Source organism: Dendroctonus ponderosae, unplaced genomic scaffold (genome assembly GCF_020466585.1).
Source record: "Dendroctonus ponderosae isolate FM_Combo_2020 unplaced genomic scaffold, Dpon_F_20191213v2 Dpon_F_20191213_1, whole genome shotgun sequence".
In the NCBI taxonomy this organism is placed as follows: domain Eukaryota; kingdom Metazoa; phylum Arthropoda; class Insecta; order Coleoptera; family Curculionidae; genus Dendroctonus; species Dendroctonus ponderosae.
Window position 1 is genome coordinate 32946328 of NW_026017110.1, and position 16862 is coordinate 32963189.

The 16862-nt window shown below is 34.0% G+C and overlaps 1 protein-coding gene and 1 pseudogene across 5 annotated transcripts in view; one reads left to right on the top strand and one right to left on the bottom strand.

Moving 5' to 3' along the window:
• LOC109541915 (leucine-rich repeat serine/threonine-protein kinase 1) overlaps positions 1-16862 on the bottom strand; it is a 444231-nt gene that overhangs the window by 383933 nt on the left and 43436 nt on the right. The window lies entirely within an intron of this gene.
• On the top strand, positions 5598-8354 carry LOC109546327 (annotated as a pseudogene).

Below are 16862 nucleotides of genomic sequence, written 5' to 3' on the forward strand. Positions count from 1 at the left end.
GCTTTCATCTGATAGGGGACGAGTAATATTCTCGAATAACTACTACTAAGCGCATTTCATTGCACGCGGCACCACGCACACCTGCATGCCGATGCTGCAAATTATGTCATATAAATATGTAAGCTAAGATATAGGAGTCAGTTGTTACTAAACCAAAGTTGCTGAAATAAAATTTTTAAAAATCTCTTTTTCGAAAGCAGAGTTTTAACTGTCTCCATAATTTTTCGCAAAATGAAGTATATTTCTATGAAGGTACGTACATCCATACCGCCTATATATCAGCATTCGGATATGACCGTCCCTACAAAACTGCTTTTGTTATCTTCCGGAATAATTCAGATATAAACTCGGCTATAAAGGCAGATGTGCAATGTATTTTTGTGCAGCCAGGAAACTGATGTTGTATTCTAACAATTACATTGGAAATGACCTACTTTATGACATAGAATATTTTTTTCAAATCAGCAGTTGATTTTCTACAAATTTCTTTTTGGGTATTTCGCATCAAAAATTTTTGTCTGTAAAAAAGACAGAATTTCCTCACGTCTTTTATTACAGATTGATAAATAGTGCTCCTATTTCGCAATAAGAACAAATTATTTATCAAAAAATAATCAAGAACTATCACCTAGAGGGTATCCTGCGACACACTTAGGCTCAAACTGTAAGAGAAAATTCCAATTAGTAGAGAAATTAATTTGAAAAGTTACCTTGATTGAAAATTCGCTCTGATAATTCGTTAATGTCATTCGTTCGTTCATTGTCGCAAATTGTCAGTTATTTATTTACACAGACGAATTATTAGAGATAATTTTCTGTAAACAATGAATCCGCCTCAACAATATAGAACTTATCTACAACAGTTGATTGTTGGAGTAATTGCATCCAGGAGAACATTTTCTGAAGTTTGAGTAGCATTAGAAACTCATATGTAACGTCTAAAGCTTTGTAATGAAAATTATACACACTAAAATTTGGAAGTACGTCAAACTACCAAAATCCTGGCCAATATCAATTACAGGAATGATGACAGATTAATTGGAATTGAACATTATGATTTAAATAGAGAGGATGATTAAAAATGTGTGTATTTGTAAAAATGTAAGGGGTTATTGGGTCTCACTTGAAGAGTATGAGAAAAATCCGCGAGTTCAATAGTCCAAACATCCACTGGCGACTAAATTATAACTACCTGCACTTAACTAGTAACATTTGACATTTGAGCGCTAACACAACCACTGGATGACAAATTTTCCCAACTCTTGATCGTTGTCAAATCGCTGTCATCCATGCACTTATTTCAGGAGTCCCCAGAGGTGGTGGTGGAGGTGGTCACAAGGTGACAAGTCAGGACTGTAGGGGAGATCTTCCAACGTAGTCGAAACAAGTTGGCCTAAATTATTCTTCGTCGAGTTTACTGGATGAAGTCTGGCGTTGTCAGTTAAAAGAAATACTTTTTAAATACGGATTGCGTGTTTTTTTACATTTGATGTAAGCATTTTGTAGCTTTTAGAAACTCACAATCAAATAGCGCATTAATTGTATGTAGATTTAGGAAAAAAATCGACGTGACTGTACCCTGCCGATCAAAAAAACTATATCCAAAATAGTGAGTCATTTCCGTAGATACTGTTATGTGCCTATCGTTCATCATGAGATGTTTAAATAAAGCAGTGGCTCTAGTTCTCGAATTGTGTTTAATTTTTTGTGTCACGCAAATACGACTATTCTTGACAGGGTTTTCTCTCCGACATGTGATCTGATAGAACTGCGCCCTCATCTTTTCAACTCCGTCATTACCCTTGTGTATTCAACAAATTACAGAAGTAGTGTGCACCGGTAGGCAGATCCTACTTCGTACTAATTAAGTATACAAAAGTAAAGTATTAAGATTAAGCACAAACAAATATTGTACATGAACTGGATTGCCGATAATTTAATTATTGCAAAAATTAATGATGATCAATTGCAATTGTACGTATTTAGCATAGGTTTAGGATAGAAAAGTGGCAACTATGGACGTGGAAGTGGAGTTTCACGACGCCGGCTCAGTACAAGCTGAGCTCTGTCAACTAGATATCTGCATAACTAGGCTCTAACACACAGAGGCTCCTGACCGCCAAACGTAATATACCATTTTAAAAATCTCTTGCTTTGTAGTCAACTTTGATTAAATAAATTTTTATTTTCATTCCAATAAAAAACGCCACGGCTGCCACGTCAAAACGTTCTAAATGGAAAACAAATTTCTTATCTTCAACAACCATGTTCTATAATAATTTTACATAGTTTTGTTCTTTATGTCATCCTATCTTATGTTATCTTAAAAACTTTTGAATTGTCCACTTTCAAGTGTATTGTTGCATTACTTCCAACGTTTCAATAGGGCGTGCCATGGAAAAAAATGCTCTTAGTATGAATTATTAATTATTAACTATTTAATTAATTAATGTTCGACAAAGTGTTGTAGAAATTTGTCCCTTGCATTTAGGCCTGCGAAACACAGTGGATGTTCAGTTGTTCACACAGCGAAACCGATTCGCCTTGCCGTATCGATACAGCGTCACAGTCGTCACAGTCACAGCGTTGGTGTCATTCCTTTTAAGGAGTGATAGAGGTTCCCTTGGGGAGTACGAGAAAAATATTGAAAATTTATTTTCGAAAATTTCTAGAAGATATTAACAGTTGAAAATCGACGTTCATCTTTGTTACTAAGCATTATTTTGAAATTGTTCCATGTTTAATTGGTAGCATATTGGAATACTTAAGCATTCAAAAAGAAAAATTACAATATTTGCTTCAAATGACAAAAAATGTTGATATTAAAAAAGTTCTCTTCTACAATTTTTTGATGAAAAATCACAGCGGCAATGATGTTTCTGTCATTAACAGAAAGTTACAGGTGGATAGCCCTTGTCAATAATAACATTAATTTGTCAAACTGTGACTTACTTTGAATTTCCTTCACAAATTTGCGGATATGCAATTAGTTTAGCGAAAATGCTACAGTAACATAGCAGGAGCTGAAAGAACTGACGCCAACAAAGGGCGAGGAGGTTGGTTCCAGGAACATAGTGGACGACAATCGATGTTCGGGTTCCAGGCACAGGGGAACGAGTATTGGACATAACCGAATCAGGGCCTTCCAGGGGCACTGAGAGAACAATAACTGACACTTTCCCAAGCACCAAGTATATACCGAGGAAGGACTACGTTCCTACCACGTTTGTAAGATACACACAGCACAAGGAGATACAAATGGAGCAGGAGTTAATTAACTGAATACGAGAAGCTGCTTGATAAGAGTGGATAATAAGGAGACTACACAGGCACTAGCTTGTTTGTAGTTAACAATTCAAATGTTTGGTGTTGTACGGTTTATTTTTAAGCACCAATATTCGAGGTCATGAGAACAATTTGACATTTCGAAAGTACGTTGCGCAGTCAACAAATCTTGTTGAATTTACCGTTTATCCTTGTCTATCTTATTGTCAGTCTGTATAATTCCATGGTTACGGGAGTTTTAAATAATTGCAAAGCAACAGGTATTTGCGCAATGTTAATGAGCCAGATTACCTTGAAAAACATTGCTGCCGTATTTCTGATATAGCTTTTTGCAAATTTCTCAGTTTTTAATAACAATTAATTTCTTTTACTATTTTTTCTGTACTCCTATAACAGCGCCAGACAACACTTCCAGAGGAATGACGCCAATTTTGAATCACCCTGTATATTGGGAAATAAAAACAGAAGGCGCTGTGCTTTGTGATGTCTAGTAGTTCGAAAGTTCGCTAGTGGTGCTTTTAAGCGGTTCAGCGCGTTCAATCTCTTTAGTGGTAGTGGTGGCGTCTTTGGTTTTACTAAAGAGATAATATGACAGACCCCGGCTGCGTTGTTTTAATGAAAGAAATGAATGAATTGGCAAAGGACTTTCTTATTGTAAGGCCTAGTTATCTCACAAGTATCTGCGATTGATTTTAAAGGTGCTGGGTCGGCCATGAATTATGACCAACTGCGCCGTATTCCTTTATATAACTTTTCTTTTTCACTTTTTGTATTCCTTCTTAATAACAATGTTCGATATTGTGAAAAAAAAAGGTACTTTATTATTGAGCAAAATTCACTTGTATTCGACTGGAAAAAAATTATCTGGTGGTTGCATTTTAGGTTTAAGACAAAGCAGAACTCAAAGTACAAAATCTGGGATCTCGATATTTCAACAAATCAAAAGGCAAATGCCTGCTTTTCCATTGCTACCAGATTGCATAAAAAATCAGTCGCCGAAGAAACTAATTTAAATAGTTTTGCAGCCCTGGCATACATAAAGGAATAAAAGTCATTCGGTCATAGTTTATAGCTGACCCAACAGCTTCGACACCAAGTTACATGTAACAAAATAACAGATAGTTCTGAGACAGATAGGGTTTACAAGAAGAAAGTATGTTTTCATTTAATTCTTTCTATTCATTAAAACAACGCAACCGACCTATTTCATAGTCTCACTTCAGTAAAACTAAAGAAAAAATATTGAATGCCAACCACTCGACATCACGAAACACAGCGTTCTCTGTTTTTGTTTCCCAACATATAAAATGTGTTGCGCGCTCTGCCGCTGTATCAATACGGCAAGGGGTATCGGTGTCGCTGTGTGCGCACCTGAAAATCCACTGTGTTACCCAGGCCTAATATGACATGATTTCGGCGGCGTGCAGGGAACACCAAAATAAATCAACAAGTCATAACCACATATTTGATATGTGGTTATTTTGGTATTTTCTACAAGCTGCCGAAATTATGCCATATAAGGGGTGTTTTTTTAAGAGGTACAGAAATTTAAACTGAAATAAAACTCACTAAAACCATGTTAACGTTATGGTACTGGCTTTATTGAAAATGAAATTTTATGCAATTATAGCGTGACTGTGATTTGGGGTATAATGCGCCGGGGCTGGCTCGAATAAAGAACAATCTGGAAGTCTAAATTTCCACCACTTCCATCCTTCCTCCAGACCATAAAGCACGAAAGACAATAAGTTTTTCTGAATATAGCGGGGTGTCGATAATGGCTTCTGGATTTTTGTCGCCCTCAAAAAACTATTATGTCCACCGTCAAATGAACGTAGAGTACGAGTTTGGTGATTTTTTAAAAAAAATTCCGAATTATAATAGTAAATAATTTAAAAGATCAATGACGAAATAAGGCTCTGCCCTGAACCAGTTATCAGCATATAGATATAATATAAGTATGCATGTAGTATTCTTACCTGCAGATAATTATAAATTAATCCAAAGTATCAAAGCAATTTTGGTATGTGCCAGTATCTTATTAGAAAAGTTTTTTATACAAAGAGGTAAATGAAAAAAAAAAATAGCGTTTTATATTTACAAATATTCTATTCAGGTAATGACGAAAACATAATTAATAATCATAACAAAAGGTAGTTTTCAGAAAGGATCATTATTCGGTTTTTAATTTCGTTTAAAGAGCACTGGCCGCTAGAGATCAGATGTTTTTTGGTTAGATGCTCCAGACATTTTTAAAAGGGTGAATTGTATGCGTATTGACCAAGTTTACTTTGTTTTTATAGGATCTTAATATGGCTTTAATAGTAGCCCTTGGAGTGCTATTGGCAACAATTCTATTATACTGTTTATATTCGAAACGGAAGTTCCAATATTGGGCAGGAAAAGGAGTTCCTCAGCTAAATCCTCTCGTAGTTTTTGGAGACACTCTTCCTTTGGTTAGAGGTCAAGCATTTAAAGACTTCCACTTGGATATTTATCAGCAGTTCAAACTCGCGCAAAGTGCGTGGGAATGTATATTGCACATATACCTGAGTTAGTGCCAATTGATATCACTTTGCTCAAGGACATTCTAGTGAAAGACTATTCATTCTTTTCCTCACATGGAGTGTTCTATCATGAAAAGAATGTACTAACACCTCACTTGTTTAATATTGAGGGACAAATTTGGAAAGACCGTCGAACGAAATTGACTCCATTATTTACTTCCGGTAAGAAAGTACTGGAATTATTAAAGTGTAATATTTAAACGTCTAACAGTTTTACCTAATTCGTATAGAACGTTATTGATATCTTCAGTTCGTTTAAAATTTGTTAATCTTCAAAATTTATGTTTTGCTGTATATTAACCAAGCTAAACATTTGCACTATGCGTTATTATTATAAAACATTAACCAAACCGGTAGTGTTTGTATGACAAATATTCATGTTATTCAGTCGCACTTACAAAAACTTAAACTTTGCATTTTATGTCTACTAACGATCATATGATTTAACTTAAGGGTTTAATGTGTTACATCTAACATCTAAAGAGCACGCACTTAGATGAATGCCTTCGAGCACCAGCACCAGTGATTTCGCGTTAATATTAGCACTTAGGTAATATATTTTATATCTAAGTGGTGTTTATTTTTTTTAGCAAAAATGAAGCAAATATTTGACACCGTGGCTAGTAAATGCCCTGGACTAGTTCGACTCGTAGGCTTATCAGCAGCTGCAAACAAACCTGCAAACATTAAAGAAATTCTTTCAAGATTTACAACTGATGTAATTTCGGAGGCAGCATTTGGACTTGAGTGCAAATCTTTGTATGCGCCAGATAACATGTTTCGGTACTTTATTTAATGAATTGAGTTGAATGCATTTGAAAAACTGTAATTTTCAGATCAATTAGAAGGGAGGCTTTCGAGCCTAATTCCATAAAGCTATATATAGAAAGTTATTATCTCGTCAATTTTTAGGCCATATTAGATATCAAGCATTCTCAGGTCGCATTGTGTCCTATTTCTCAAGTAAGAACAGTATTTATTACAAAGCATGAAACATATCATTGGAAATTGGTTTTATTGCAGAAGTAGTGAATGAAACTATCCAATACAGAGAAAATAATAACGTTCAGCGAAATGACTTCATGCAGCTTATGCTGCAGTTAAAGCAAGAAGGATCTCTCGTGAAAGAAGATGGCCCCGTTGACGTAAAAAGTACGTTAAGAGTTTCTAAAATAATTTTTTCAATTTATTCTGAGTTTTGCCGATTTCAGAAACGGGAGCATATATCACGGACAAGGAAATTCTCAGCGAATCATTCCTAATATTCCTGGCCGGACATGAAACATCTTCAAGTACATCGACTTTCGCTTTATTTGCTCTTGCCCAAAATCCAGATATCCAAGAAAAACTACGGGCTGAAATTTATGAGGTATTGGAAAGACACGACGAAAAGCTCGGCTATGACGGTCTATGACGGCTATGAGATGGAGTATCTTGACAAAGTAGTAAGAGTTAAGTAAATTATTGATTTATCCTATTACCATATTAAGTATATCGGTTACCCACTGCAAGTTTTGTTTTCTATACGTCTTCAGAAAATGTATTCATTGCAGATACTTAATTTTCAGAAACCCTTCGGAAATATCCGGTTGCGCAGATTATTCCTCGGCGATGCACTAAAGACTACAAAATCAAAGATACGAATATAGTCATTGAAAAGGGTCAGTATTAACTCCGTGAGTTATTGCTAGAGGATGATACCAATTTAACGGAACTTTTCATGTTAGGAACGAGAATATACATTCCAGTAATTGGTGTACATCTAGATCCCGAGTACTATCCCGATCCAGAAAGATTTGACCCTGAAAAATTCACTCCAGAAAACAAGGCCACACGACCGGACATTGCTTGGATGCCATTTGGTGCAGGACCTAGACAATGCTTAGGTAAAGTTTTCAGGAATTCGTCTCTTAATCTTATTCAGAAAATCGGCACCTGTTCTTCAAAATAAAGTTGAAACAATTTTAATAAGTGACATTCAGTTTAACTATACATATTGTTTTCAGTTAACTTTTTTTAATTAAATTAGTTCAAAAATACGTATACAGGCTGTTCGCAAAATGCGTTAGAAATTTTTTAAGGGTGATTCTACATGCTAGTGGGTCATGTGAGAAAAATTCGAATTCTGAATATTTTACCAGTTACAGCTCATGATTTCTTTTAATTTTTCACTTTTTTTAGCTATTCTGAACATTTCTTGGCAAATCAAATTGAAAATCGGTGCAGACTTTTAGATTAGTTATCTCTAACCTTCTGATCAGGCTGCTGTTTTAATATTCGCTTATCACTCTAAAGGTTCCAAAATGCTTATCACTAATAATTAGTTATTTTATAGGAATGAGATTTGGCTTGCTGCAGACTAAAGTTGCCTTAGCGTCTCTCTTGCAGAAATTCAAATTTACTTTAAATAAAGTTATGAAGGCTTCATACACAGCAGACCCCAGTACTTTTGTGTACATGTTCAAGCAGGATGTGCTGTTAGATGCGACCACAGTAAACTAGTAACTATTTAATTCTATAAATTTATAGATAGGGCAGATAGTTACTGAAAAGTGAGAGAGATTAAAAATCGCAAAAATATCTTAGCCATTTTTTTGCGAGCCATAATTTACATAGCTCTAATTAGGCTGATTTTCGAAAGCAAGTTCCTTGAGAATTTTAGTTTTTACAAAAACAGTTTTTGTAATATAGGTTTATTTATAATTTTTGTGTTTTTTTGGCGAGGCCAAAGCTTGCAGTATTTTTTATGTGTTTCAGGTATTTGCTATTTTGTAATAGCTGTGCTGTGCTTAAATTGCCTAGAGGCTAGCTTAAATTCACTATAGGGTGGCCGCTGCAATAGTGTGGAGCTATTTAAAGCATCATACATTTTTTGGGTTTTAAAATGTTAACAAAAACTGCGTTTCAAGTGTTTTTTTCCTCCCGTTTTCGAGATATTTCACATTGAAACCTCTAGTGATTTTCGAGCCAAGAAACTCAAATTGGACTTTGGACAAATTGGAATAAAATAAATATTCTGAGCTGAAATTTTCAATATAACAAAATTTAGCAAACATTAGTACTACGCTTGCTTGTATTGTTCTTTAGGCTTCTTTTGATGTTGCGTTGTGCATCTACTGCCACCACTATTTTTTTCGAATTGGTTGTGAATAACTAGTTTTGCATCTTTAACTATATTGCTTTCAAATATACCAATATAATTTTACTGGAAACTTTGTTATTTAGTGGCTGTATTCAGGGTATGAAAGTAGAAGTACATAGGCAATTATCGCATTTTTCCTGTATATTTTTTCAATTCCTGGCACTCAAATAGTCTCTCAGTTTCAAATCGACAGTTAAGGCGTAAAGCCCTAAACCTATTCTGCCATTCATAAGGTTTTTAAGTGGACAAAAATTGTAATAGAATGTTTGTGGGATTAGGAAACTGAGTTTGCTGTGGCCATCTTGACAATATTTTAGTTCGCTTACCCCCAATATCTTCGGCACACTGTCCAATTTCCAAATTTCTAGTAACTACAGTTTGCCAGCTATCGATCGCGGCGGGACACCCTGTATACTGTTTTGCCCTTCCTCGGTATTTATTTGGTGCTTGGGAAAGTGTCAGGTATTGTGTTCTGAGTACTCCTGGAAGGCTCTGATGCAACTATGTCAAATACTTTTTCCTCTGTGTCTGGAACCCGAACATCAATTGACCTCCACTATCTTCCTGGAATTAGTCTCTTCGCCCTTTGTTGGCGTGAGTTCTTTCAGCATCTGCTATAGTACTGTAGTATTTTCCCTGAACTAATCGCATATCCGCAAATTCCTCAAAAGAAATTCCAAGTATGTAAGTCACAGTTTGACAAATTATTATTATTATTGACATGGTCTATCTACTTAAAACTATATGCTAATGACAAAAACATCATTACCACTTTGACTTTTCATCAAAAAATTGAAGAAAACAACTTTTTTAATATCAAACATTTTCGTAATTTGAAGCAAAGCTCGTAACTGTTTTCTTTTTGAATGCGTAGGTATTCCAATATGCTTCTAATTAAACATGAAACACTTTCAAAATAATGCTTAATAACAAAGTTGAAATCCGATTTTCAACTGTTAATATTCTCTGCAAATTATCGAAAAAAAATTTTCAATATTTTTCTCGTAGCTTCCAAGTGAGCCCCTATTACTCCTTAAAAGGAATGGTCCCAATTTTTAATCACTTTGTATATTATTATACACAGGTGGTTTTTGAGTGGGATAAAGTCCCTGGTCCATATTACAAAATATAACAACTTTTTGACATTTTTAAATAAAATAAATTATAATTTGAAAACGGTTGATTTCACAGCTTAAATTGTAAATGCAAATTTGTAACTTTGTAAATTGATTATCTAATGACGTATTAATAGACAGGTACTTCCATTTGAAAAACAAAAGTTATATTGCGTTATAAAGTTTTAGATTGAAGTCCACATGATTAATACCTTGTACAATGAATTGATATTTTGTGGATCTTAGACACAATTTTGTGTGTCGAATCATCGATTGTTAGTTCATAAAACAATGTCTAACAGTACACGGCAATGGGCAATCTTATTTGCAATGATAAATACCCGGTCGTTTGAACATGATTTTCAAAAGTTTTTAATATCAATTAATAGAATATATTTTTCTGCAAATTTATGGACGATCCGCATTTTTTGCACTTAAACAGCTTTAGTGTGTATAATTGTGTGTGTACTTTAATTGGAATTCACACTAAAAAACAATCCTGTATATTAAGAGAGATAAGAGAATACAAATCTAAAAAAAGAACACTAAACATTTTTTTTTATTAGTTAGTAAACATGGATAACCATTTGTTTACAAATGGTAATCCCACAATCATTCAATAATATCTAGATAACTTAATAATAAGGATGCCTGTGTTTCTCTCTATCAAATTTTGTGCTTTGCCGAGCGCAAAGACAAAAAAAAACCGAATTTCTTAGATTTTGGACTTAATTACAAAACTACATTCGTACACGACGGTTAATTGAATAAAGATAATTTGTGTGGCGCTGTGCCACTATTACTAATATTATCTTATCACTAATTAAGCTAAGCTCAGCATAGTTCATAGTTGTATGCTGATGTTGTATTTTGATGTGTGTGTAGCTTTATATAGAATACCATAACTATCGAGTGTTAAAAATTATCCTATTTTAATAATTGCATAACATTCTTTTCATCGGCAACATTAATATCACACACGGGAAACAGGCGAGTCAAAATAATTCTTGGGTAACAAATGACAATAAATGTAAGATGAAAGTTCAATTTTAACTGTGAGGCAAAGAATATAAAATTTGCTGCATCGAACTGAAATTGCAAAGTCGTTGGTCTAGAAAATGATGCTAGTAATTAGTAGTTGAGCTGCCAATTTTTAAAAGAGGATTGACACTTTTATGGAAAAAGTTTTCTAATTTAACGTACGGTCAGCAATGTGAAACTTTTAAGTTTAAAATAAATTGGAGAATATGCGAAAAGTTTTGCAATTAAATCCTCGACCCGGAAAGGCAGGGTTAAGCTTTATTCACTAATTGGGGACTGGAGCTTTTGTAGTTTTTTATTTGGGGCATGCTTTCTAATTTGAAACTGAACATTGAACTACTATACGAAGTCGACACAGTTATTTTTCCGGGTCATTTGACTATTGACATATCTTATAAAAGACAGTATTACTTTGCCATAAGATTTAAGCACATATATGAAGACATTTAAATAGAACGGATTTGTTTTTTTTTACTCAGTAGAAACAGCGATACATGTTAGATATTTGAAAAACTCTTTAAAGCCTTTGATATAGATTTTCGATTCTGACTTACGTATTTGACAAAAAAATTATCATTTACGATTTTCGATATCCTCATACTTACAATTTTTGTTTCCAGCATTGTATATCTTTCATTCAAAATACAGTGTGTGTCCAGTATAAAATGATGTATATGGGGATATTGGAAACCGTTAAAGATACAGAGTGGACCAAATGGGGAAAAAGTTGCGCAATCACGTGCCTATAAACAATCTGTCATCAACTTCGTTGAACTCGGAATAGCAACGGATATACAGGGAAAAAAAGAAAAAAGTGCGTTTTATAAAAATCCTTTATATCGTGTTTATTATAAAACACACAATAACGAAATTTTCGTGGTGGGGGTAAGAAATGAGCGTGAATTTGAAAACAAAGTAAAAAATTATCTAGGCCCACTATGTTCAATGAGGCCGAAGTCAACTTTTGTCTTTTTATGGGCGCCATATTGAATTTTTGCATTTTTAAATTCCCCTTTAAATATGCTCTTCAATCATGTATAATATGTTTATGTTCGGTCAAGATAAATAATTAAAATTAGTAAAATTAAGATTTTATGGTAGTAGGCATTGATATTTCCATTAATTGATACTTTAAATTATTACTGACCATACATCAAACACTGCAAAAGAACAAGTAACATTTTAGGATTAAATTAGGTGTTCAAATAAGCCACCGTTTTCTTGCACGCACAACATACATCGTCTCATTACTGCTTCACACGATTTTCTGATCATTTCTGGGGTAGCCCTGTAACTCTACCGGTTTCCAATATCCCCATGTACATCATTTTATACTGGGCACACTCGTATACTTGACGGGCAAAATAATTTCTTCGCAAATCTTAAAAAACAGTGTAGATATTTTCGGTACTTATAGATTTTTAAGAACATTCGTTAGTGTTAAATTAATCATAATAGTGGTTCTAGATATGGAGCTTATGTAACGATAATAGATAGATATTGCCAATTAAGTGTAATTTGTTTGTCATTACTAACAAGTAAAACCCTCCTGATGCCAGTTGATAACAAGCGTTGATTGTGAGCATGCGACAAATTATATTTGGTAAATTATTACCTAAAAGCATGGTCAGAAACATTTTCGGATCAAGCCATGTTTTGATCAATGGACACCAATTTATTTAATAATTAATAGAAATATTTCTCACCTCAGTTCAATTGACTGTTTCACTAGCAATCTAACTATAAACTATTAGTTAACTGCTATTAGAGGAACAATAGTGATAATGTTAGCATTTCACCTAAATGCGAATTTTTGTAGTGAAAGTAATGGAACGTATACAACTCCAGTTCTTGCACATTGTAATCAATTCCTAGCCGAAATATTCTACTTAAAACGTATTATTAGAACTTGCCTGTTACTGACCAAAATAGAAGTTCGTTTACTTAAATATTTAATAATATATTGAATTGAATATAATAATAATATGATATAATAATGAATATGAATAGTAAGAAATACTTTTCGAACTTCCGTTTGTATTTGGAAATTCTTCAATAGAGCAAAATTAATTTGCCGAAATTAATTAAAATAATAATGCCGAATCTCAAATAACACAAAATAGGCATATGGAGTTATCGCTTGCAGAATGAAAGGGTAGCCAGATTCATCTCTGGAACTTGAAAGAAGCCTTTGCTGATATATTAATATTGCAGATAACGTATTCAAAACTAGTAGAAATGTCATTAAATCATTAAATTAAAGCGTTATGAATTATGAGTTTTATTAAAAGATCAAGTTTTTGACTATAAACAACACGTTTTTGACTATAAAAAAGGTAAGAAGCTTGGGTGTGAGTATGAAAAAAAACAACAGGTTTGTTCCGCTATTTCTGAAGCTCGCAGAGCTCTTCTCTTCTGAGCCCGACGTGAAGCTTGGTCAGTTGCTTTTTGCCTGGGTGGCATCCCTTGAGCTAGCCGCGGCTATATGGGATGTAACTGCATACTATCTGTTGCGACGCACCTTCAAATAATTATATTCTAAAAAAAATTATGTTTTAAAATAATATAAATAAATATACTTAATATACAGTCCAACACATTGGTCCATCCGAACCGGATAACTAATCAGTAAAAAGTAAATAAATATGCCCAAAAAATATTTAAGAAAATGTCGCGATTGAAAGTCCACGTGCATACAATTTATTGCATGGAAATTAAATGAAGACAATTACTAAAATTGGTACGATCCACCAAGAATTCAATCAAATAAACTTAGGGGTAAGTGAGAAATAGAAAGGTATTTTTTATTTGAACCATTAAGATGCCCGAAGAATCGAATTGGAAAGTTAGGAAAGCCTCACTTAAAAGTAAACTTTCAAGATTTAAAACCTTCTTAGACAACATTAAGAAAAATCAATTAAATGGAAAACTAATCTCAGAGATAGAATGCCGATTAGAAGCCATACAGAATTGTTTATCTGGGTTTAATGAAATTATCTCGCAATTAGTTGCCTTAGAAAATGGCAACGAAGAAGCGCTTTTCGCAGAAGAACAAGAATTTGATCCAACATTTTATAACGTAATAAGCAAAGGTACTTTATTTTGTAACGTATTTAATAAGGGATCTGAAATAGGTTTGGTCGCGGGTACCATATTTGATGTAATAATTAGTTACAATGGATTTGGGGAAAATAAACCTGCGGTAAGGATGCCCCCATAACTTTACCAACGTTTAATGTTCTTGGTTGGAATTCAAGGACACGTATTTAAGTTTAGTAGATAAAAACGAAACTCTAAACGACATCAAAATTCTATTATTTGCGCTCTTCATTAGAGAAGAAGGTTCTTGATCTGATTCAGTCCATTGAAGCAACTGCATCAAATTATCGTGTAGCATGGCAGTTGCTAATGAACAGATATAACATCGAAAATATATTTTAGTCAATGAATCACATTCCTACGGTTTGCTCCTTTAATAAAAATGAATTAAAAATACCTGCGCATACTTTAACATATCGCATGAAATCGATCTTTTGTTGGGATCATATATATTTTGGTCGGTAGAAAGTTTACTGATAATCAAATCGGTTTTTTCTCGGTCTCAAATCAAGTTACTTATGAGCATTTTGTCACAACATTGGATTCCATAGACCACTGGATGACTGGATCACAATGACACAAATTGTCGTCTCTCTGTCTTGGACATAGCTAATATTGTCCTTTCCGAGTGTAATCCATTGACGAAGTGGTCTTTCAATATGGTGGTGGCTTTTGCCTTATTCTATCTAACATAAGGCTACTGGCCTTGGTTTCGCTCGACGAAGTGCGTACTTTTCATACACATTTCTCATCCCGGAATGGCCATGTGTGATGCTTTTTGCAGAAATGGAAGTAGCATTTTCTTAAGTACAGCATCCCTTTTATTGCATCTAATAGTTTGATATCGAAGCCATCAATTAAATGTCCTTCCGGTCATTGCTCACCGCCCTGTCCGACCATTTTCAGGAAGTACTTTATCTCTTCCATGAACCGATGGTTCAATTAGGCAATTAGGGCAGGCTTAGTTGGAGATAAGCCATGCAGTGTAACGTCCTCCAGCTACAAAAATTTAATACATTCAGGCGCTATCTAAAGCTAACACCTGCAATATGAGTGAATCATTATGTGCTGAAACTGCGTGCAGAACCAGATTCAACTAATTAGCAGATGGAATATAGATTCCATATATTCCATATATGAACGTGTTCCATTCCGCTTTCATAGAATATTTTTACTTTTCTTAATTTGGATCCTTTCGGGATTTTTTTATTGACTATCACAGAAATGGTTTAATGTACATACTAAATGCAATTTTAAATATTCCTATGTGAAATGGTGAAACACCTTCAAAAGTTAGAGAATTTATGTTTTGGGGATATTTGGAATTCGTGTGTGTTTGTAACTGAAAAAGTCAATTCCCTGCTAGTTTTAAGAGATGCCATGAATAACACACCAAAAAATAAAACTAGAAATGTTCGAAAAGTATGCAGAAACTCCAAATTAAAATATAAATGATTAACGTTGACCAAGAAAAATACTACATATTATCATGGCAACTGGGTTCCGTACTTTGCGGAAAGTCAAGCAATAATGCAAAAATATATGTATATTTGAGCTAACGACTATGAAATTGATATAATATCCTACACATACTAGATTAAGCCAGACTGAAAGGCGAAAACATAATTCAAGTGGGAAGGGAATCTGCAAATGCATTGCCACTTAAACCAAATAAACAGAATTTATTGTATGCTATTTTGAATGCCTTAATAGAAATTGGCTCTATTATGTATTTGCAGTTCTGTGAACTTCGGAATGGTTACGGCATAATAGACAATATATCCTTGGGCGCAGTTAAATTGCCTTTTAGCGTTCCGTAATAATAGGTAATATAGGGAATGAAAGCATTTCCCTATCTTCATTTCTTTTCAAGTCCGCATATTAGTAATCTAATTGAAGTAGTCGTAGCATAAAGTTCATTTAGGAGTTTGCTATATGAATATGAATATTAAGACTCATCAAAGGGTAATCGTCTGGCCCGCTTTAAGACAATGCTTTAAATCTATTAGACGTAAGATGCAAGAAGTATTAACAAAATTTATTGAGTGAATGTACAAATCATGCGGTGTTCAACAGAATATTAGTTTTCTTCACAACATATTAAGTGGAATAGGTAACTGAATTGGTAGGAACAGTTTTAATATAATTTTATTGATTAATTCGAAACTCGCGTTTTTAAAAACACTTTATTTCAGAATTAATACAATATATTTATAATGTGGATTTGAAATGTGTGGGACCGAACCTAACCGTATACTGACTATCTTTAACGAAGAGTAAACGGACCTGACCATAGGTTGTTTTTAACTGAATTATCATTTCTGCCGTGGCTACTTTTATACCTAAATCATGCTGATCATAGCAGAAACGATACTACGTCTTATTTTAAACGTTTAGTCGGTGTAAGTGGCCATATAATTCCTCTCTTCTTAAGACTGAGAAAATAGGGTTTTATTTTCGAGAGTTTTTAAATTTATGTCCACTTTTACATCTTGCCTTTTCTTAAAATAATAATAATATATTGTAACGGAAATGGCCTGGGGTACTCACGTTTGGAATGGGAGATCGAAATTCATGGTATTTCAGTAAATGGGAGCCCCATTTGGGCCCCAT